This window comes from Symphalangus syndactylus, chromosome 21 (genome assembly GCF_028878055.3).
Source record: "Symphalangus syndactylus isolate Jambi chromosome 21, NHGRI_mSymSyn1-v2.1_pri, whole genome shotgun sequence".
Lineage (NCBI taxonomy): Eukaryota > Metazoa > Chordata > Mammalia > Primates > Hylobatidae > Symphalangus > Symphalangus syndactylus.
In genome coordinates, this window is record NC_072443.2 from 66,368,337 (window position 1) to 66,392,204 (window position 23,868).

Genomic DNA, 23,868 nt, shown 5'->3' on the forward strand with positions numbered 1-23,868 from the left:
AACATGCTTTAGCGCTCAAACCTGGCTGAACATCAGAATCACATGGGGAGCCTATTCAACTACAGTTTCCTAAAACTCATTCCCGGAGACTCTGATTCGGTATTATCTACAGCGGGGCTGTGAAATTTTATTTTCTTCCAAAGCTCCTAGGTGTTTCTGAGGATCACATTTTGTAGCAATTACCCCATAGAGTTTATATTTAGTCCCATAAACACGTCTCCCCTCCTCCACTTCCAAGCTGAGGACAGGAATGGGTCTTTACACTAGACATGAGGCCTCCTGCAATGCTTTGTTTCTAATATTAGCTGAGTAAGAGTTTAGTGGTGATGGCTATGTATGAAAGAGGATTTGAAGATCATCAGTATTGGGGCCCAACCCAATTATAAATCCCAGGCCCAAGTTAGAGGCTTTACATGCAGGTTACTATAAAGCACCTTCGAGAAAGATTTTAAGTCTCACTGCATAAATACTAAGACTCATGGTTCCCAGAGTTAATAAGACCCAAGTTTACAAGCTAGGCACAAAAAGCTAAATGCCCACCCTAACTGTGATAACAATTTCTAGAAACACATTTGCAAAAGAGTCTTTAAGTATTAGCTAGAACAAGAAAGGACTTTTTAGGTGTTGATCTTATGAAATAATCTGAAGGCACTGGACAATATGAATTATTCAGAGAAGGCACAAGCTTTTAAAAGAAACAACATGGCAGCTGTGGTTGTATGAAATGTTAGAATTCCCTTTGAATAAAGCTATACACCACAACTTGAAAACCAATAGAGAGATTCATACACCAAATTTACAAGGTACCTTTCTGCATTCTGCAGAATACTAAGATGAGAGTACTTACTATAAACTGTGGAAAATGCCATGGGGTGTTTAAGAGGATGAATTTTCCAAATTCCTGGACAGGCCTCAAAAGGCACCCTGAGAGGTAACTTGTGTGTCTCGTGCTGTGGATGTTCCTAACAGAAAGCTAAGAGGATAAACAGGGTTACCTGGAAAAACCTCCATTTATCTTTAAAGTTCCTTGGTTCCAAGCAAGAATAACCAACTTTGGGAACCTAAGCAAAAGGAGACTATCAAAAAGATATGGAGAGTGCATGGAATAGAAGGAAGAACTAGAGGACCAAGCAGCTCCAAAACCCCCGGTAGAGATACCATTAATATTGGACCACACACCACGTTCAGTGGGGCCAGGACACTGACACAGTAAAAAGCATAAATCTACTAACCATTTCTTCATCCTTATGTTACTGAGCCCAAGATTCTACATAGGAGGAGAGGGTCTGATCATTGCAACTTAGGTCACATGCCTGCATGATGTACTGGAGCAATGAGAAGAGCCTGGCTGAAGGCTCATCAGAGAGGCCTGATGGTCCACTTCCTATTAGGAGGGTGGGCTGAGGTTTCATCATCCAGCAAGACTTCGAACAGTGGAAGAGATTTTGCTGTTAGAAAAGGAAACTTGTTCCTGTGATTAAAAATAAATGTCCACTACAATATCAATGGCTACTACTTGAAATGTTGTCAAACAGCATTAAATGTCCTTTAATAATGTCTGAGGACAGCAAATGTTATTAGCAAAGGAATGCACCTCAGTCACAAGAGAGAAACATGGAATGATGCCAGAAAATATATTGGTCAGCAGATCAGCACTGTATACCTTGTCATATAAACCTCTGCCATATAAAACTTTCAAATGTTTTTAAATGGAGAAAAAAAAAAGAGTGCCTTGTACTCAAGCAAAATTGTCCATTTGGAAATCTACAACCTACATGAGATGTCTTCTCATATTACAATATAAAAGCACTTAATTACACTGTAAGATTTATTTTCATTATGTACATAATAACCTTTGTTGTTTGCTTATTTTCTTGGTTCTCTAATTTAAGCTCCAAATTACTTGTTAATCCCTTTGCATATTGGAATTAAATATGAAATACATTACAGAAGTATAAATATTTTATATATAAAATGTAAATGCACTTTCACACCCAGTTTACTGTTATCCTCCATAATTAACGTGAGGCATAATAGAAAATAATCATAGACCAGGCATACATTTCAAAGCTTAGACAGGTTACGGATGTCACTCCACATACCAGCCCAAATCCATTATTCAGCTTTCTATATTGAATTCAGGCAGATCCTTCAAAGTTAACAATCTGATGTCACCCCAGCCCCTTAAAATCTTGCAATGGCTTTATACAGCGTAAAGAATGTCTCCTAATTTCCTCATATTCCCCAATTTGTCCCATTCGCTAGAGATGCCACTTTGCACAAAGCCATGATGCAACAATCACAGTCATTGCTTGTTGGCGGTCCAACTCTGGGGATAACATTCACATTCTAGTCTATGAAACTGTGTAAATGAAGGCCCTATTGCCACCTACCCATACCCCTAGCATCCACTCATACCTTTGGCATTCTCCGAACTTGCCATTTTTCCTCATAAGCCCATGGCCATTGTACATACTATACCCGCTTTCTTAATTTTATTTATTTATTTTTTGAGACAAGGTCTTGCTCTGTCGTCCAGACTGGAGTGCAGTGGCAGGATCACAGCACACTGTAGCCTCAACTTCCCTAGCTCAAGTGATGCTACCAACTCAGCCTCCCAAGTAGCTAGGACTGCAGGTGGGCACCAACACGCCAGCTAGTTTTTGTATTTTTTTGTTGTTTTTGAGATGGGGTTTTGCCATGTTGACCAGGCTGATCTCAACCTCCTGAGCTCGTGATCTGCCCACCTCGGCCTCACAAAGTCCTGGGATTACAGGTGTGAGCCACCACCTGGCCACCCTCTTTCTTAAGTGCTCTTTCCAAACCCAATCTGAAAACTCTGCTCATCTTTCTACTTTATCTTATCAATTCTTTCCCATCATCTCGATGAAACTACCGCCATTATATTCCACATCACACTGTAATCTGAGTTCTCTTTTTACACCAAGCAAAAAGCTCTTTGAAAGCACAAGTAACATGCCTTTTCATATGTATATGCAAGAAGTGTAACTTTAAAACTGGCTATGTAGGACCTCAGCAAAGGCTGACCAATCACATTGATGAGTGAGATGGTAGATGTGATACTTGGGGTTCTCGACCTTCAACATAAGGAAGAATGGCTTGAGTTATTTCACCACCAAGGGCTTAAAGCAAAAAGTGATGACAACATGTTTTCACAAACAATAAAGCCTCCCTCCAATGATTTTCAAAGCATTGTCTATTCCATTCATATAGACTATATTCTACCTGTATTTTTGAAAATTTGTGTATCTGTGCCTTAAACTATATAAACTCTGATCATCATTTGGCCAAAGTCAACTGTACGTATCCTTCATCCTATAGTATTGGGTCCTTACTATACAATTAAGCAGGTTGTGTATATGCTTGACATTTAGGCCTCATAGCAGGGAACCAGTTGTTTCAGTTAGTTAAGAATACAATCCAAATAAATGTTTATCAATCTTTAATAAAAATCAACTGATGAAAATTCTGATACAGTGCATCTGGGTGAGGAAAAAGTTCTGCATTTCTCACAAGCTCCTTGGAGATGCCAGTCAATGGGCTACAATTACAACACGGCCGTGGGCAAATTTCTATATAAATGATAGTCTATTCTGAACTACAGATCATGTACTTAGACTGTATATCTAGACCCAACTAGAATGCATGCTTTTAATCAATGAAACGCAGCATACATAACATCAAAGATCAATATCAAACTCAAATAGTCCCTATTGATGGACAATTTATTATGTTATATTCAGATATAAGGGAAACAGCCCTTCCACCCGCTTCAGTTGCTCAACCCTGGTAATTCAGGTAATTGAGAGCAGTGAAATCCAGCAGTGTAATTATATTTCTATAGCTCTTTCTAATATCTAAAAGCCCAAGAAAGCAGAATTGGCTGAATTTCTACCATCCTTTCCATTGAAAGTATATATTTTAGGCCTTTCATGAATACTTGGTCTGCTGCTCAGAAGAATTACTTAGAAACTATACTAGAGGGTGCATCTTGGAAATTATCTAACAGGGGAGAATACTAGGGCATGAATGACTAGAAGCCTCTAGTCAGGCCAATTTCCATAACAAGGCCATAATCAAATCTATAGAATATACACAGATGGATGGGGGTCTCTCTCCAGGAATTAAGATACTGATGTGAGTTAGCTTAGTAACTTACCAGAAGAAAAAAATGTAAAACACAATGGAAAACAGTAAATTCTCATTGTATGTGTTAGAAATACAGAAAGAAACATATAAAAGTAATTAAAACATCTAAGTAATGAGGTTTAATGATAAGCTCTAAACAAAACAGTTTTTGATATAAACATTCTTTGAATCCCATACAACAGGTAGTAAATCAACATACAAAGATGAAATAGAGAAACATTCAAAACAAACTTACTACCAATGTTTCATTCTTGAAAGGCTGTAAAAACACACAGGAAGTAAAATCACATTAACTAGTTTCTCTTCAGATATGTTAAACCCCTTCTTACATGCATGTTAATAATACACCAGTCATTATTTTATGCTTGCTAAGTTTTAAAATTCAAAGAACCTATAAAGTGACTGCTATTCTCTGGAGTAAACAGAAATTCATTTCCCAGTACTGTCAGTATTACAAATAAAAAATGTGTAAATCTTTTATAAAATTTCAATCACATTTGACTGAAAGCAACTGGCAACATTTTTATATTTCTCCTCTGTCACTGTCAGCATTTCTTTTACAGGATGGCAAGATGGGCTACAGCTGAAGTAGAAAGAATACAGATGAGAGCCTATTCAGTAATTCATTCCTTCTAATAAATAAGATTCTTGACCATAGCCAAAACCATTTCTCCAAAATGAAATCTCAAATAGTGCTAATCTCATCTCAGTTCTGATACAGTGGCTCGCAGTAATAGTCAACCATAAAACAACGCAGTACGGAAATGTTGCCTTCCTCTGTCTCCACACAGAGAGGATTGCATTGTCTATCCTGTAGATAAAAGCATATGAGCAAACATAAATCACTTTATAGAGTATTTTAAAATAATGAAATTTCAAGTTTGTAAATCATAACATCCACATATTTCATCTACAACACAAGCATCATATTGAATAAATGCATTGAAAGGGTAAAATCATAATGATAAACAGCATTTTAAGGGATGGTCTAATTATATTCCTGGCACAAGGCTATGTGTATATACAATTAAGTAACTTTAGTCTTCACAACCCTACAGGAATTCCTCCATTATATATAAGAGAAAAATGAAACTAAAAAAGGTTAAATGACTTGGTCTAATGTTACATACTAACTTTAATATATATTTGTAAATATACTAAATATATAAGTAGTAGAGACAGGATATGAATCACTGAGTCATTCTAAATCACCAAGTCTACCTCCAGCCTTTCCTATACATCACATAAAATAGTGTTGTCCAGCTGTGGAGACTAAATACCAACCTAAAACATAGGATTCATTATTTTGGGGAGTACATTATATTATGTTTCTTTTCTTAAGAGTTTACCTTAATATGTTGATTTAAGTAGCCACATTATAATAAACCTACAAAAATTTGTAACAATTCATTAATTCAGAAGAACAGGAAAAGGTTCTTCTCTAAAAATAGTAATGTTTAAAAGAAAGGCATTAATTTCACTTACACCACATACTATAAACGACAATATACTGGTGAATTTCAATTATTACAAGAATTGAGTAGAATTAACAGAACTATGAATTCTCAATGACCTCACAGTGCGTATATACACATTACAGCCACCTTAATAGTATCCATAATCGTTTTGGTATCGGGAATTCTGATCACTGGGTTTAAAAAAGAAAATGAAGGGTAAATACTAAGGCTTTTAAGTTAGATTCTAGTAACTGGTAAGACCTTGAAATGTGCTGAAAAAAAATAGAAAAGAAAACCTCTGTATACCGTAAAGATCATGTTGTATTCTAAGCACAGGATTTTGAATGAAGTTTATTGTACTACAGGTAAGATAGCCAACATTCCACACTGTAACACAGGAATTTTCACAAACATGATGCTGCTGCAAAGCATATCACAAATACATGTCACAATATTATCAAAGCAGGTTATTTTCTATTTCCACTATGGTATAGTGACATCTTACTCTCAGTACGTCAGCCAGGAAGTAGGGAGGTAAAGCTGAGAACAGTGAAAATCGATGTGAAACATCCATACCATTATTCTCTCACAAAAAAAAAAAAAAAAAAAAAAAAAAAAAATGGCGGGGAGGGGAGAAACAGGCCCCTTCACAGTCTCACTCCGAACCTGTTTACTCTTACTAAGAATGTTTGAACAGCTTGTGTATTTTATTTTTCCAGTTCACAAATGGTGGAAAACAGCAAGTAGAAAAGGCTAGTTCACCAAAGCGAAAGATTATGACAATCTGAAAGGCAGCAGAAAGCAGATGGAGGTCACCAGTATCGGTCTCAACATTTCAGCTTCACTGGATGGGATCCTGTTGCATCCCCCAGTGTCACAGGAATGTGGCAAAGAATGTTGAAACAATGAACAACAAATATATAAAACATTTAAGTATACTATGTTCTGTATAAGTTGTAAACATTGTAGTATAGGGTTCATTTACCTAATGCTTACAATGTGCCATGCACACTGTCCTAAAGTCTTAAATGCATATCATTAATGTTTACAGCCTATCTGTAAGATAGGCGGGATCAACTTCACTTTACAGATTTTAAAAACTGCCTTGGAAAAAGTAAGAATGTGTTTGAGATCACACAGCTAGTAAGAGACAAAACAAGGATTCAAACCAGGTCCATCTGATTCCAAGGCCCATACTCTATTCTAAACTACCAAACCTATGTTTATCATGGTGATCCCATGTCATCAAGAAGTAAATTATATTTAGTCACCTGCTTAAGCAGAAAATGAATACATTTTACAGGGATATCCATTTTTAAAAGCTACTATTATATTAAAAACAAACCTTCATTTACCATTACTTAGATCCAAGAATTCTAGATGACCTTGTTTGTACTATAATTTTTTACTAAGAATTAGATGTGTGACTTAAGTAATCACTGTCTCTATAAAGTTGTCATTCACCCAATTAAATACACTAAAAATAATGCGTGGACTCCCAATTAATTCACTAATCTGTAAGGAGTCTAGAATCAATATCTAGCTAATAGCTAATCAAACGAGTGACTAAAGACAAAAAATTCTTATTTATAATTAATAGTTGAAGACCCATCATAATATAGGTAACAGTACAAATTTGCACAACTCAAAATGATGGCAATGTGCCTAGAATCAAGTCTTACAAGACATACTTGGTGACTTGAGTCATATCATTGTTTTGTTTGATTGTCTTCTTGTCCAGACTGGACCGATCTCAGCATAAGCACACATGCAACACCTGTCCTCACTGGAAATTTCCATGACAAACCTGAAAGGCATAGGCAATATGGATACTCAAGATTTATATTAATACAAGTGTGCAAGGTACAAAGTATTTTTATATACAAAAGTTCAGTCCAAAGGTAGAGAGGATATGTCACTGTGGTTAAGAACAACAATAAAAAAATTCATATGATTTTTTTAACTCAAGATCATTATGGAATAATGATTAATAATGTAGTACTGATTCTACTGCCCTAACCTTCATTTTCTTATGAACCAAAAGAAAGACAAAATATGTGCATTTTGGTCCCCCAAATGCGCCACTTTTATTTAATTAATAAAGATAATGAAAATATGTACTTAGGGGTTATGCACTGATACTGACCCTGCCCAAACAGGGAAAATATTTTTTCTTTCCAAACTATGAAAATTTGTTAAGTCTAGCTTAAATATGCAAGAAAAAACAAACTGTTTCTAAAAAGGAACTAATCCTGCAGTCAATTCCAGCTTTTTCAAGTTTCACAGACCAAGTAATTATCAAAAACATTTCCTAATCACTCTCATTGACTTGCTTGCCCCACTTATCACAAACTCTGAGTAACATCGTTTATGCTCCATGAACATGTATTCTCTGAGTGTAATTGCATTTTTGGCATCTACTGTGTTTTAGGCAAGAGATACTTAAAGGTGAATAACAACAATCAATAACAAAAACTGTGTACTGGATGCTTACTAGGATTTGGGCACTGTACTACTCGTACTTTGCATATAGTACTCTATATAATCTTCACAAAACTTGTGTGCTTTAGACAATGTTACAGATATGTCCATCACTAAACTAAGTGATTTAATTTATGATGTCTTTTAATTAACAACCCTACAAAACACATATTATTCCACTACACAGATGATGAAACTGTAACCTAGAAAAGTTAGGTCACTTGCTCATAATCACACAACTAATACAAAATGGATCTAGGATTGGTAAGAATTTTGCCTCCAAATTTCAAGCTGTTATCCACTGTCTCAAGGAAATTCCATTGTACTGAGTGGCATGTTAAATGAGAGCTATTACAATGTAGAAGGCAAGGCAACAAATTTATCCTGGCTTGATCAGGACTTTCCTGGTTTTAAAAATGAATGTCCAGCATCCTGGGAACCCCTCTGTCCCGGGAAAAGCAAGAGAGATGGTCATTCTCATGACAGATATTATATCAGTGGCATGGAAACAAGTACAATGAGAGTATGTACAGGGGATGGAGCCGTTCTTTATGCCTCAATAGTATTGAAAGAGGCTTAACTTAGTGACATTTGAATTGAGCATTGTGCAAACTGTAATAAACACAGTAGAAAAGGACAGCAAGAGGAGGTCAAAGAGAGAGGCAATGTAAACAGAGTCATGAAAAAAAAAAAGTCACATGAAAAGTTCCAGGATGGGTGATTAGATTGTTACAGTTGGTCTGCAAGCCTGAGGGAGGATAGGAACAGGGAAGTGATGCTAGAAAAGAAAGCATCATCCAGGAGGGACCACAGCCAATCTTGAAAGAGGGAATTAAGCCTGAGGATGTGATTTCACTTCCATTTCCTTCCATAACTCTGTAAGGAGAGATAATCTTTGAGAAGAATTAACAGCTTTGTGTTTATAATTTAGTGAGAGCTCTATGTGCCTGGGTAGGGGTATGCCAAATGGTTCTTGACTGGAAGTCTGATGTATTACAAGGGAGTGGAACTGTTAGGTACGCAACCAAAGTAGCATAAGATGAGCTCAGGAAAACAAACAAACAAACAAATAAAACCCCCACTCCCTTCCTTATCCAGTATTCTTTCCTCTTTTTTGCTTGGTCTAATAAATCAGTATTCACTTTAAGTGATACAAATCCAACCCAAATCAGCTTATGTCAAAGGGTAATTTGTGAATCTGAAGAGCTGCAAAATCGCCAGGTGATATGGTTAGGCTCTGTGTCCCCACCCAAATCTTATCTCAAATTGTAATCCCTGTAATACCCAAGTGTTAAGGGTGGGACCTGATGGGAGGTGATTGGATCATGGGAGCTGTTCCCTCACGCTGTTTTCATGATAGTGAATGATTCTCATGAGATCTGATGGTTTTATAAGGGGATTTTCCTCCTTTGCTCATTCAGTCTCTCTTGCTTGCTGCCATGTAAGATATACCTTTGCTTCTCTCTCCCCTTCCACCATGATTTTAAGTTTCCTGAGGCCTCCCAAGCCATACAGAACTGTGAGTCCATTAAATCTCTCTCCTTTATAAATCACCCAGTCTTGGGTATTTCTTTATAACAATGTGAGAATGGGCCAATGCAGTAAATTGGTACTGCAGAGAGTGGGGTACTGCTATAAAGATACCCGAAAATGTGGAAGCAACTTTGTAACTGGGTAACAGATAGAGCTGGAACAGTTTGGAGGGCTCAGAAGAAAACAGGAAGATGTTGGAAAGTTTGGAACTTACTAGAGACTTGGAAGACTCAGAAGAAAGATGTGGGAAACTCTGGAACTTCCTAGAGACTTGTTGAATGGTTTTGGCCAAAATGCTAATAAAGATTTGGACAATGAAGTCCAGGTCAGATGGAGATGAGGAACTTATCGAGAGCTGAAGCAAAGGTCACACTTGCTATGCTTTAGCAAAGAGACTAGCAGAATTTTACCCCTGCTCTAGAGATCTGTGGAACTTTAAACTTGAGTGTGATGATCTGAAATTGGAAATCAGGTTTAAAAGGGAAGCACAGCATAAAGGTTTGAAAAATTTGCAGCCTGATGATGCTGTAGAAAACCCATTTTCTGGGGAGAAATTCAAGCCAGCTGCAGAAATTTGCAGAAGTAAGCAGGAGCCAGGACAATGGGGAATATGTCTTCAGGGCATGAGAGAGATCTTGGCGGCAGCCCCTCCCATCACAGGCCCAGAGGTCTAGGAGGGAAAAATGGTTTCTTGGGCAAGGCACTGGGCTCCCTGCTGTGTACAGCCTAGGGACTTGGTGCCCTGCGTCCCAGCCACTCCAGCTGTAGCTAAAAGGGGCCAAGGTATAGCTCAAGCTGTTGCTTCAGAAGGTGTAAGCCCCAAGCCTTGGCAGCTTCCACATGGTGTTGGTCCTGTGGGTGTGCAGAAGACAAAAATTAAGGTTTGGGAACCTCTGCCTAGATTTCAGTAGATGTATGGAAATGCCTGGATGTCCAGGCAAGAGGTGTGATGCAGGGGCAGAGCCCTCATGAAGAACCTCTGTTAGGGCAGTGCAGAAGGGAAATGGGGGTTGGAGCCCCCAACACAGAGTCACCACTGGGACACTGCCTAGTGGAGCTGTGAGAAGAGGGCTATGGTCCTCTAGACTTCAGAATGGTAGATCCACTGACAGCTTGCACTGTGCGCCATGAAAGCAGATACTCAACTCCAGCCATGAAAGCAGTTGGGAGGGGGGCTGTAGCCTGCAAAGCGACAGGGGCAGAACTGCCCCAGACAGTGGGAGCCCACCTCCTGCATCAGCATGACCTGAACTTGAGACACGGAGTTAAAGAAGATGATTTCGGAGCTTTAAGATTTAATAACTGCCCCGCCTTGTTTCAGACTGGCATGGGGCCTGTAGCCCCTTCGTTTTGGCCAATTTCTCCCATTTGGAATAGGAACATTGACCCAGTGCCTGTACTCCCACTGCGTCTTGGAAGTAACTAACTTGCTTTTTATTTTACAGACTCATAGGTAGAAGGGACTTGCCTTGTCTCAGATGAGACTTTGGACTATGGACTTTTGAGCTAATGCCAAAATGGGTTAAGATTCTGGGGGACTGTTGGGAAGGCATGTTGAAATGTGAAAAGACATGATATTCAGGAGAGGCCAGGGGCAGAATGATATGGCTTGGCTCTGTGTCTCCATGCAAATCTCATCTATTGAAATGCAATCGCCATAATCTGCATGTGTCAAGGGTGGGACCTGGTAGGAGGTGATTGTATTGTGGAAGCAGTTTCCCCCACGCTGTTCTCATGATTATGAGTTCTCATGAGATCTGATGGTTTTATAAGGGGCTCTTCCTCCTTTGCAGTCTCTTGCCTGCCGCCATGTAAGACATGCCTTTTCTTCTCTCGTGCCTTCTGCCACGGTTGTAAATTTCCTGAGGCCATGTGGAACTGAGTGAATTGAACCTCTTTCCTTTATAAATTACCCAGTCTCAGGCAGTTCTTTATAGCAGTGTGAGAACAGACTAATATACCTGGTTAACTCACTTTAGACATAGCCAGATTAATGGGCTCACATGATGCAAGAGGAGCTGGTTTTGCTCCATCATGCCCCTTGCTACTCTTCTGTTGGCTTCATTCTCAAGTAATATATGGTGACCCCAGCAGGTCTAGGTTCTCTTTTTGGTGTTAAGACAGCTGCAGCAGTGGCAGGCCCACATGCTCCCTGGTTCTAATCTCCTTATCTATAGGAATTAGTTCAAGGGCATACATGGAGCCCAACTAGAGTCACTGAGAAAAAGCAAAGCATCTCACTGCAGTGGTTCTCACTGGGTCCATGCCTATTCTGTTCTAGAAGCAATTACTATGGACAGGAAAAGTCAATGCTCTTCCCGACAAGACCTGGTTCCCATGCTCCAATCCTTAAATGGGAAATGGAATCCCACCCAGACCATATGCACTAAGAATGGGATAGCAATAGAGGTCAAAATTAAAAGGAAGCAAGGGAATGGGCATTTATTAGGCAAATAACCAAAATCCATGCTCTCTTTTCCCCATACCTAGAGAATTCGCTGATATTCTCACATGCTTTCATTGGAAACCTGTGACAAAGACTGGCTAGTTATTTAACAGACCTGTTTTCCTTTCACCCTTCTCCCCCAGGCACTCAGCTAGATGCCACTTCTCAGCTTCCCTTGCAGCAAAGGATGTCAAAGTGACTGAGGTCCACCCCAGAGGAATGTGGGCAGAAGTCACGATAACCACTTCCAGGCTGTGCCTACAACAATCTCCAATGAGACTTCTCTGGAATATTTATCTCCCCACACCCTGTATCTTGACTGAATGATGAGGACTCTAGGTACTTAAAGATGAACAAAGCCATAAAACTCTAAGGGACCTGATCCCCTGAATGACCCCACAGACAGCCACTCAATCAGGATCTATTCTATGAGTACTGAACTACCACACATGAGCAAGAAGCAAAAAGTTAAAATAAGTCACTGAAAATTAAGAGCTTATCTATTACAGCAGCTCATGTTAGCCTGTTACAAGGCCCTGTGGAATTTGGCTGAAAACATGACAGTAAGCATGTGAAAACCTCTCCAGCCCTTCAACCCCATTAAATCACAAGAAGGGACTTGAAACACACAAACACACACACACACACACACACACGTAGACATAAATGGCACAGAAGTGGAAAAAAATGGAAGAAAGAGGAGTTCAGAAAAAAAAGCAAATTTCTCAGGACATGAGGCTCAGGGAAAGTAAAGACGAAATGAATAGGGGCTTCTGGGAAAGAAATGACTGGTAGGTATACAGTATTTATGCCTACCTCCATGGTAGGAAGATACATATCATTAACTAATTGTGAAGATGCAACAAATACATACTGAACAAGAGGAAAAAACTGACTCTTTAATGTTGGAACAATATCTATCTTAGCAAAAAGTATACCCTTACTATTGACCACTACACATTTCCACTGCAGCCACTGGGAACCAAAATTGTAACAGGCATTTTTATGAAAGACAAATACATAGGAAACATAAGATGAGGCAGATTCTCTAATGGAAATGGGACAACAAGATGAGAACAAGAGGGACCATTTTCTTTTAGAGGGTACCTGGGATATATATACAGTCCCCTTAGTCATACAGAAAATAAAGATAAATAAATAGATAAATAAAAAATAATTTTGCAAAGCTCATAGGAAAAGAAGAGGGTTTCCTTTCTTGGACGTTGGGGTATTCATAAAGAGCAATACCTTTGATCAAAAGTTAGGACAGGCTATTTTAGCTGAAAAACCTGCCAGGGAAGATATTTGTTTCTGCTGAGAAGTGAAGAGGAATTTATCCTCACATATGGAAGCATGAAAGTGGTAGCGCAGGACTCCCACAACAGAATCTTGAGAAGGTTGTAATTCAAGGCACAGACCCTGACAATGTGTTTATCAGAAATGAAAGAGCAGTTGTAGTGGTGAAGGGTGTGTAAGTCGGGGGAGTTACTTTAAATATCTGCTCCTGATCCTGGTAGGTATTCAAGATAAAGCTGTATCATATATAATTCCATTCCAGTATGTTCTGGATTATATCTTTTTTTTCTACTTTAGTATTTTAAAAAAGTCTCCTGGCAACTTTTTTATATATAGGCAAAAACAAAAAGCGGTCCAGTGGCTTAAATAAGAAAAGTATTGAGGCAAAAGCAAAAAAAAAAAGCTGTTAAAAAATCAATTCTGGAGCAAGAGAACCTGGTTCAGATCCCAGCTCTGCTACTTACTAGCTATGATGAACAAATAACTTAATTTCTCTATGCCTAGTTTTCCTCATCTGTACAATAGAGATAATAATAGAAGGGGAAAGTAGGGCAATGTGCTTTAAAAAGTGTCTCAATAATAGTAAGCACTATGTATGTATTAACTGCTTCTATTATTATTTATTGTATCCATTCCAGTTTTCATACCAGAAAAAAAAAAAAAAAACAAGGGTTAGGAGAAGAAAAGGAAGTAACAGTTATTGAACATGGAAGAAATATCACATATAGTAATAAAACGTCAGATAATGCTAGTTGTTCCCCCAACAATTTCTTCTACTTCCTGGATAACATTTCTAGACTGTATTTCCCAGCCTCCTTAATAGCAACGTACATCCACAAAGAACTGGGTTCTGGCCAGCACAATGCAAGGAAAAGTAATATGCACTCATTCCAGTTCTGGGCAATTAACATCCTCCCAAGTCTTCCTCTTTCCAATGTCTTGATGCAAGTAAGCACGGTGACCCTGCTGAAGATGGCAAGGGCACAGAACAGATGAAGGCTGGGTCTCTGAATCACACTTTGAAGGAGTACTGCCATGATCACCCATTCTGGGACTTCACACAACCGAGAAATAAATACATTTCACATCTGAGGCAGTATAGCTTTTGGATCTGTTATATCTGTTAAAGAGCCAGTCTAAAAGAGCCAAGCTCTTGACCCATGTTGACTCATGCTCTCATGTTTAATCCCTATCGTGATGCCTTGAAATAGATGTTATCCCAATTTTACACCTAAAGAAACTAAGGCTCACAGAAATTAAGGAACTACATTGCCCAGTACTGTAAATGTAATAAATGATGGAGCCAGACTTAGATTCAGGTTAATCTGCTTCAAGGTTTATGAACTTTCCAGCCTCCACACAACATTGCAATGTGGAAAGTGTCTATCCAATCCTCCCTCATTTACTCCTTGGATTCTTCACTTCCTGACCATTGGTACTTAGTCTTTAAAATAAAACTCCATTTTTAAAAATGCACCTGTATATCTCCTTTGGGAGATCTAAGACGACATCTCCAAAACACATTCATCCCTTATACCTCATTCTATCCGCATATGAGTCCATGAGAGGAAAACAAGTGTGCTTAATCTATTTGTTACAGAAGATACAGAAGTGTAGCAGTTTTACAACTGGCTAGAGTATCAGAGATAATGAACAGCAGAGCAGAGATAAGGAGAGAAAGATTTTAAAAATATCAAACCAGCAGTGATCTTTAAAGCGTGGTACACACCCACCCCAGGGGCTGTACAAAACGATCCACTGGGATACATAACAACAACATGAGAACTTCTATTTCATAATTTTTGCTTTATTCATCTTTTTTCTTTGTCTGTGTGTTTTATAAGTAGTGTATCATATAACAGCATGTCTTCAGTTTATAAATAAATTTTATTGATATGTTGTCAGATTTCTTCTGATAGTAAATAATAATAATAATGAAGATCAATAAATCTAGGCAGTAAATCCTGCCTCCTTGCCTCCTTCACTAGGCTTAAAACATAGCATTACGGGGAAAAATGGACAAAAAGGAACAAAAAAAAAAATCAGTGTGTAGAGACATCTCCCTGCCTATCATATGAAATAGACTTATTCAACTAAAATAATATAAGAGCAAGTTTTTACAAAATATTAATTTTTAAGATAAGAGAGATTGAAGCTAATGCATATTATGTCTGTCTTCAAATATAACAAAGAAGAAATAACAAGTTAAAATCATAATCAGACAAACTTGTAGAAAAGTCAGTACCATGCATGGGAATTTTCTGCTGAGATGCTTTATTTTTTTAAGACTAAATTGAAGGAACGGATGTCCTGTATACATTTCAGAAGAAAAATTGCAGCCAAAAGATTTAGTGCTTAGCGCGGAAAAGAAATCAGAGGACCTACTTTTGAACGAAAAGGAGAGAGAAGCAGGTAAAATAAGTGAATGATAAAAAATCCAACATCATTTGAAAGGTTTGTTCTCTAATCACTCTTAATTACCTGCCAATATGAAATGACTATGGAAAAAGGTACTGAACCGACTCCCAGTTGACTTGAAAAGTTTTACAACTCAAAGAAATGAAAAGTGTTGTTTAAAAAACTGCAAATAAGAAGATCTACTTCTGTTGAAACTTACATGTGGCTCTGACATGCACCCTTATCCAAGTCACTTCTCTTAGACTCTTAGTTTTTAATTGAAAAGGTCAGTTTTTCCATCCTTGCCAGCTACCTCCCAGGGTTCAGAGGGAAAAATAATGAGGTTTATCATCATCATCTCTCCTCAACAAGACAGAGCAGTTGAAACCAGCTTCAACAAACAAATCAATAGCTATTTTATAAGGTAGCAAAAATAATATTCTCATGAAAATTGTTTTTGATCCTTAGCAATCTTACCTACTCCTGCGACCCACTGCAGAGATTCCCACAAAATCTTTAAAGAAATCAAGATAAAAATAGCAAGAATAAACTTATGGGTAACGTGAATTTTCTTATGAATGCCACCCAAATCACCTCCAGGTGCCTGTCTTCATGACACACTGTTCTTTTTCACTCACTTGGGTAGAGACAGAGAAAGAGAGAACGAACTTGCTATTAGCCAGACTTGGGAACGCTATTGTGTGGACCTGCTCATAGGCAACCTACACAGTCTTTACGCTCCTACCCCACTCTCTAAAGGACATAAACCACAAACCTCAAAAAAAAAAAAAAAAAAAAATACAAGCACGTTCCAAATTATCTTATGTGGGTATCCAAACGACTCAGTTATGTGGAGTTACTCCTTGAACTATCCAGCTCCCACTACAGTAAACTGAAAGAGCTTCCCATGCAATTAAATGCCACTGTTATTCTGACAAACACGTCCCCGCCCCTATGTTGATTCCAGCAGGAAAACTAGAAAAAGTTCCACTACATTCCTTTCACCAACTCCTCCTTACAAATAAACCTCCAACACACCTCAAGATCCGGCCCACTCTCCTCCACGCAGACCACACAGCCAAGGTGCTCAGTCACATTGATTCGCCCTACACAACCTCCGCAAGCTTTTTCGCACCAAATCTGGAGACCCTGGCCAGCAAGCAACCGCCTTATCTTCCCGACGCGCGAAGCCGCCTCCTCGCAGGAGCTTCGCTGTGCTGCAAAATGTTTTCATGCAGCCGAATCTCTGGCTGGTTCAGAGAGATTCAGGAGCCCACGTCCTCCTACCCTCACCTCCACACCTTTCATAAATAGTAAAATATATACACGAAGCACAAGAGAGAAAACGCACGAAGATTTTGAGCCCTCCGTTCCAGGAGAGTGAGTGCATTGGTGTCTGTGGGGCGCCTGGCGCACAGTTCGCTGCTGTCTGGGTCCGGGGAGGAGACGAGACGGTTGTCTTGCCTCTCAAAAGAAACTGGAAATCCCCCAGAAGTTGTTGGAAACGAATGCCACCCAACAAGCTCCCCTGGCAGAGACTGGGGAAGCCAGGTACCTTCCATAAGAGCAGGCACCTGGTCTGTCGCTCGCCGCCGTAGTCTCAGCGCTTAGCACCCAGCCTGGCACACAGTGGACGCTACAAAAATCACTGTGTGTTTCCACACGGCTCCTTCCATCACGGCTACCGGCTCCTGTTCCTTTAGTCCCAAGTCCCTTCAAACCCCAAGTTCGCCTCCCTCTGCTGTGGGCTGTAACTGGGCTATCAGAAGAAAACCCCCGCCAAGAACCCGGCGCCAGAGGTGAGGGCGCACGGAGAGGGGGCAGTAGCCTGAACCACTTGGAGGAGCTGATTTTAAGGGTTCCCGAAGCATTCCGGGCTCTGGGTTCCTTGTTTTGTGGCTGCCTCGCAGCGCAACAAACTTATTTTCCGACTAAGAAGGAGGAGAAGGGTCGCTGCGGGGTGACGGTGGCGTCGTCGGGGCCCTGACTCCTCCTGGGCTCAGGCGTTCAGCTCCTGCTGGCCCGACCCTGCAGGGCTTTCCGGCTCTGAGCTGTACGGCCCCAAAGACGCTGTCCAGCTCCGCAGGACTGAGAGCCCCGGGAAGCCCCCCTGTCCTTCAGGCAACCTGCGCGGACCCTGCCCTTTCCCCCAAATCCGCGAGCCGGGTCCCCGAGGCATCGCGCACCCACGCAAGAGCCGGACCCAAACAGCTCCCGCCTCACTTACCTTAGCACCTGGGCGCTGGGCTGGCGAGAGCCTCGGGTGCGGTGCCGGCTCAGTCCGAGGGGCCCGGTATAGTGGCGAAAGCTCCCTACTTGCAACCAATCCTGGTGTTGAACCTAGTGCTCTGTCTGGTGCGGCGCTCCCCTCCCTCCTGGCGCTCGCGGCGGCTGGAAAAACCTGGCGTGCCGGAGTTCGGACTGCCGACTCCTTAGCCGTGGGGAGGGGGGAGAGGCGCGGGCGGGTGGGTAGGGGCGGGAGACGAGCCGGGAGGAGGAGAGGCACGGGAGGCCTGGAGCCCGCGCGCAGCCGAGCCGGGCATGCTCAGTGCGCGGCCGAAGGACGCGAGCGCCAGGGCGCAGCACCTGCCCGGCGCTGCCCAGAGGAGGCAGCCCCAGGTCCCCAACGCGCGAAATTAGTAAAGGGCACCTCGCCTGATTCTCAGGCAAGAGGAGATTATCAATCGGATTCCCGTGCAGGGACGTAGGGGTTGTGTTGTTCAGCGGCCAGGGATATGCCGAGGCGATGTCTCCTTCCTTTGCAACCCGAATATCATCGGGGCACAAGGAGGCGCGACCTTCCTAGGTGCCCAAACCTCTGGCCTCCAGGAGACGCGGAATTCGGAGGATCGTTAAGGCGCCCTGGCCAGGGAAACAAATCCTTCTGCGTCTAGGCTGAAAATTGCTGAACCGGGGAATGTGGGTGGGCGGGTGGCATTGAACTTAGGCCAGAAGAGGGGGCTTTGGGAGGTTTTTACCTGCCTGTCCTCAGGCGGAGGACATTGGCTAGACAGGCTGCGTTACAGACCTGAAGTCTCATCCATGCAACGTGCTTTCAGGTTGGAATGTGGGGCGGGGGCGGGGGGAGGTCAGAGGGAACAGCTGCTGTAAAATAGGCACAAGGATCAATTTGTAGTGTGTTGTGCGCGGGGGTGGGGCATGTTGAAAGCTTTGTAATTCGAAAGAATGTGCTTTGAACGACGATACCTTGGTCATTTTACATTATGAATCTATTATTTCCATGCAGAAGTGGCTCCCTTCGCCGCAACTCCAAACCTCAGGGTAACCGTAGAGATTGGCAGCAATGCCCCAGCCCCTCACCAGCACTACGCAAAGTGACTTTGACAGGCAGAGGAAAGCCAACCCAGTCGAATTCGTCTGGAAAGCATTCCAGCAACCCAGAGAGGAGCCTCTGTTTCTCTCTCTGGGAAAAAGCCCCAAGGGTTTTGCTGAACCCAGGTCTTCCTGCTCATCTCTCAGCAGTTCAGAGCTACATAAACAACTTCTGACTATTTACACAATCATGTAAACCTACCCTGACATCTCCATTATGTGGAAAAGATGTTAACTGGAAAACTATTTTTAAAGTACTGCAGTAAGAAAATAAACATCCAACTCCAACATATATGCAGCAGCTTTATTAGTTCATTCAATGTTGGTTTGGTTTGTTTTTTTGTCTTCTGCTTTTTAAAATTAATTATTATTTTTATAATTCCTGTTCGAGAAGTGGGCAAATCCAGGCTAGTGATAGGTATTGCTGTCGTCAAATTTTCATCACTTGAAATTCCATGACTTCCATGATTGCTGAGATTAATGCTAAATAAAGAAGTTACCCTCCCCCACCACCCCCCACCGCCCCACCCCAACCTCCCCACCAAAGTTTCCTGGTTACTTAAACTTCGAGAGAGATTTTCAGGCTTTTTCCTCCCTCCTTGCCTGCAATGTGTCTGTAATAGAGGTACTTTTGCAAAACTGGAATGTTGGTGATGCAGGTGTTTTCCATGGTAAACAGCCACTGAGGATCAATGGTTCCCAGGTTCCCACTCACTTTGAAGGCTTTTGTGCTTCTGCGGGAACCATGACTTTTACTACCCGTACTATGTATGATATTTTTTTACCTTGATTATTTTTCTGCAACTAGTCAATTAAAAGTACATATATATAACTTTTAGTAAGACTGTTTATCAAAATATGCTTCACCAGAAGTTCTCCAGAAAATATTCCTGTGTAGCCATGCATACTCCTAACACATTTAAAGGGAAATTCTGGACACAGAATTTCAGAAAAGAACAAAGAATAAAATATGCTGTCACATTCTCCCACTGGGACTATAAATTGAAGCAATTTTCAGTTTTATGACAATTTCAGGCAAAGTCCCTTAACTGTATTTCTAAATTTCAAATGTACATATTTTGTTTCCATTCTCCCCTTTGGCCCTTATTCTGTGCCTGCTGTATGCTAGGCATTGTCTTGTAGTAGATTCTGGGAAACAAACTAAACATGACCAAGACTTGGTCCACAGTTCACCGTGTAGTTAGGAAAACAGACACTGTGTATCTGGAGAGACAGATTTGGGTCTTGTTGAGGGGATATCAGTTAAAGGTTAAGTTAGGAGGAGGCATTTTTTCTTTTCACCAAAACACCCCCACTGATCCAGTGCTAAGCTTGTTCAGTACCTCCCCAACATTTTCTCTAGAACAGCAGCTAGTTTAAAATGCAGCCAATAATCCAGTCCCTTTTTTCCATCCTGCAGGGAAGAAGCGATGCTTAGCTGCCACCTCTGCCAAGATAGAAAGCCTCTCAGGGAAGCTCCCAGGATTGGGGAGTGTTCCTGATAGACTCAGCCCCTGTCAGGAGACAGAAGTGGTTTATTTTGATGACAACAGCCTCACACGTGTGTCTCTACATATCCAGGACCCCGACTGCATGTCCATTTCTTGATCAGGGGACCTGTGATTGGGATTCTCTGGAGGGGAATGTTCCAAACGAATCAATTAACGCTGCCAGCAGCAAGTTCAATACCACTACACTGAGAACCAGCTCTGTATCATTGCATGAATGAATTAATGGTGCTTATGTAATTTGCAAATAATCATCATTATAACACAGTGGAAAATTTCTCCCGCCCATTTAGCCTGAGTAGCACCTGAGCAGAGAGCTGCAATAACCCTCACAACACCCTCCAAAATAACTATTTACACATATGTGAAGTTTTACATCCAGGTCTTTTAATATGGGGAGTATCTACATGGACACAAGGTCACCTCTTACACTCACTAAACCAATTGAATGAGGTCTGATAACTCTTAAGGGAAATCAACGCTGAAACTGCTTTTGACTTTTTGGAGACATGAATGGAATATATCATCAGGTTTTACTCAGCATGCAACAGTTCTGCAAACTCCAGAAAGGGCATCTCTCTGTCCCACTGCCCCATTACCCCTGCCTTATTCCTTCTCTACACATCTGAGGATTTGATAAGTGGGGATTTACTGTAAGAGGAGGAAAGAGGAAAAGCATCACAGGAAAAGAAATACCTCTTTTCTGACCACATCTGATTTGATGCAATCTTCTCCTTACTCCTGGCATCCAGTGGGATTTTAAAAAACTCATATATACCACCTTTCTTTGTTCTAAATGACTTGAATAAGGTCGTTCAATGGCAGGAGAGACTCAATCAGATAAAAATGTGTAGTTTTTATAATTACGGTTTTACTTGTTTAATGTATAGGTACCTGAATAGATCTTCAAGCATAAAGTAGCAATTATCCCATCCCTGATTTTAAAATATAAACTCATTTGCTTTAATTAAGTAGATAAATCAGTATTTTAATAAAGAATTGTATCAAGAAGAGCTTTGTGTTCAGTTTTGAACTGGAGTATAATAAAGTAGAACTCAGCTAAAGACTTCCAAACCAGCCTTGCAAAGCTTCCTTCTATGCAATTGTTTTAGGTGACTGATTGACACTTAAGCTTTAAACTAAGGACATTGGACTAATAATGGGCCCATATTGGGATAATGATAATTAGCACACAAAAGCACAGTTAATTGCCATGAAGGTTGGACACAGACTGACAGATAGAGTCAAAGTAAACTAGAAACCTGACACCCCAGCCAAGATTCCTTTATAAACATGGCTGGCTGTAAGACACCCACTGAATTTAAACGTAATAAGGTGGAATTAGGGACCAATCAACTGTTTTCTTCGCCACACGTTTTCCAGATTTTTTTGGATTCTTTATACAAAATCCAAAAGTAATTGTTCCAAAGGTCTTTCATTGCAAAAGTATTTGTAGTTGATTTCCGTTGTCATCAGTAATTATGTTCTATAAAGTCACTGCAAACACTGGAGACAATAGAGGGTTATGTTCCTGACAGCCTCTGGTAACAAGATTTTCATCAACTGATAAAAATACCTGCTTTAATATATACTGTTGATTCATTAACATAGAACTCATGGCCTGCAGCACTGTAATTCTTGCCTGAACAAAACTTATCTAGCACATGTATTTTCTCTGTGAGGCACATCACAGCTTTCTTTTGCTTAGGAATGCTAGACAGCACTCCAGCACTATGCTCGAGGCCATTTTAAGCAGCAAAATCACCAACAGAAAAACCCAAAATTTGAGAAACATGCACTAAATATACTGCAAAAAGGAGACTTTTTTAGAATATGAGAGCTGAAACAAGAACACAGAGCATCATTTTGTTTCATCTAAGCTGGGAATGTGTGCATTGGACAACTACAATTTTTATTCTCTGAGCATCTACAAATACCTCTATGTGTCTACAAGTGTCTACTCAAGTGCCTTAAGTATTGACTTTGGAGTTATAAGTAAATTTCAGCAAGTGGGCAAATTCTCAAATATGTTATCTGTGAATAATGAAGGTCAACTGTACCAAATGTCTCCTTTAAACGGCCACATCCGCCCATATTGTATGTGATTCAATTTAGAGACATTCAATTTATACAGAATTCATCAAATCATTTAACTTTTTATCTTATCCTAAACAATTTACACTCCATTCACATAACTGTAACTACATATTTTCTTAAATATTTTCATTTTGTTCATGTTTTTAATATAAGTTTCTTCATATTCAATGTGTCCTGAACTTTTTTCTCTCATTCAATAGTTATATATCCCCCTCACTTTTAAAAGCTGCTTACTATTCCATTTCAGAATATACTACAGGTAACTCAATCAGTTCTCTATTGTTGAACATTCAAATTGTTTGTGTCCTGCTATGATAAATAACTCATTGATAAACACACTGAAGTTAAATTTTACACACATTTTAAATTATTAACTCAGAATAAATTCCCAGAACTTGATCTACTAGGTCAAAAAGTGTATTAGTCCATTTTCACACTTCTGATAAAGACATACCAGAGACTGGGTAATTTACGAAAGAAAGAGGTTTAATTGGACTCACAGTTCCATGTGGCTTGGGAAGCCTCACAAGCATGGCGGAAGGCAAGGAGGAGCAAGTCACATCTTACATGGAGGGCAGCAGACAAAGAGAGGAGAGAGCTTATGCAGAGAAACTCTGATTTTCAAAACCATCAGATCTTGTGAGACACATTCACTATCACAAGACCAGCATGGGAAAGACCTGCCTCCATGATTCAATTGTCTCCCACTGGGTAGCTCCCACAACACATGAGAATTATGGGTGCAGACAGGGAGTCAAACCATATCAAAAAGTATTGAGACTTTCCTCATTCGTAATTATTAGATTCTTTCTGGTAGATATCCATGATCAACAATTAGAGGTAATGAGGGCTCTAGGCCTCATCCTCATCACCCTCAAAATAATGTAGTAAATTATAAGAAGAGATAAGTCAAGGCTAAATTCTGCACACATAACAACATAGCAGACATTAAGAAACAGCTATTCAAACTGTAAGCTCAATAAAGTCCCAACTCCTCTGTCCTTACAGTTTCTCCAATAGCCCTTCGAATCAAAGATTCACCAGAGGCAAATGTGACAATATTGCAAGGGCAGGATTCAATTAAAGTCTTACCTGGAGTCAGGCAAAAAAAACTGTTCAACACAGAACTGATTGGAATCAAAATCACAAA

At 40.3% G+C, this 23,868-nt stretch overlaps 1 protein-coding gene and 1 long non-coding RNA gene across 5 annotated transcripts in view; one reads left to right on the top strand and one right to left on the bottom strand.

Annotated features, from left to right (window-relative positions):
- Positions 1 to 18,241, bottom strand: part of CNTN4 (contactin 4) — a 985,842-nt gene extending 967,601 nt beyond the window's left edge. For 3 of the 4 annotated variants that reach the window (XM_055259613.2, XM_055259617.2, XM_055259612.2), the window contains exon 1: positions 18,008 to 18,241. The gene's annotated coding sequence lies outside the window, so the exon portion shown is untranslated. Of the gene's footprint in view, positions 1 to 16,818; positions 16,836 to 18,007 lie in introns of those variants that run through there. The other variant, XM_063630715.1, reaches the window with a different exon arrangement.
- A 481-nt stretch (positions 18,242 to 18,722) lies between these two features.
- LOC129471366 (uncharacterized) lies at positions 18,723 to 21,571 on the top strand. The gene is made up of 3 exons (XR_008653565.2): positions 18,723 to 18,839; positions 19,028 to 19,434; positions 20,534 to 21,571. It is a non-coding gene; the product is annotated as an uncharacterized lncRNA (long non-coding RNA).
- The last annotated feature ends 2,297 nt before the right edge of the window (positions 21,572 to 23,868 follow it).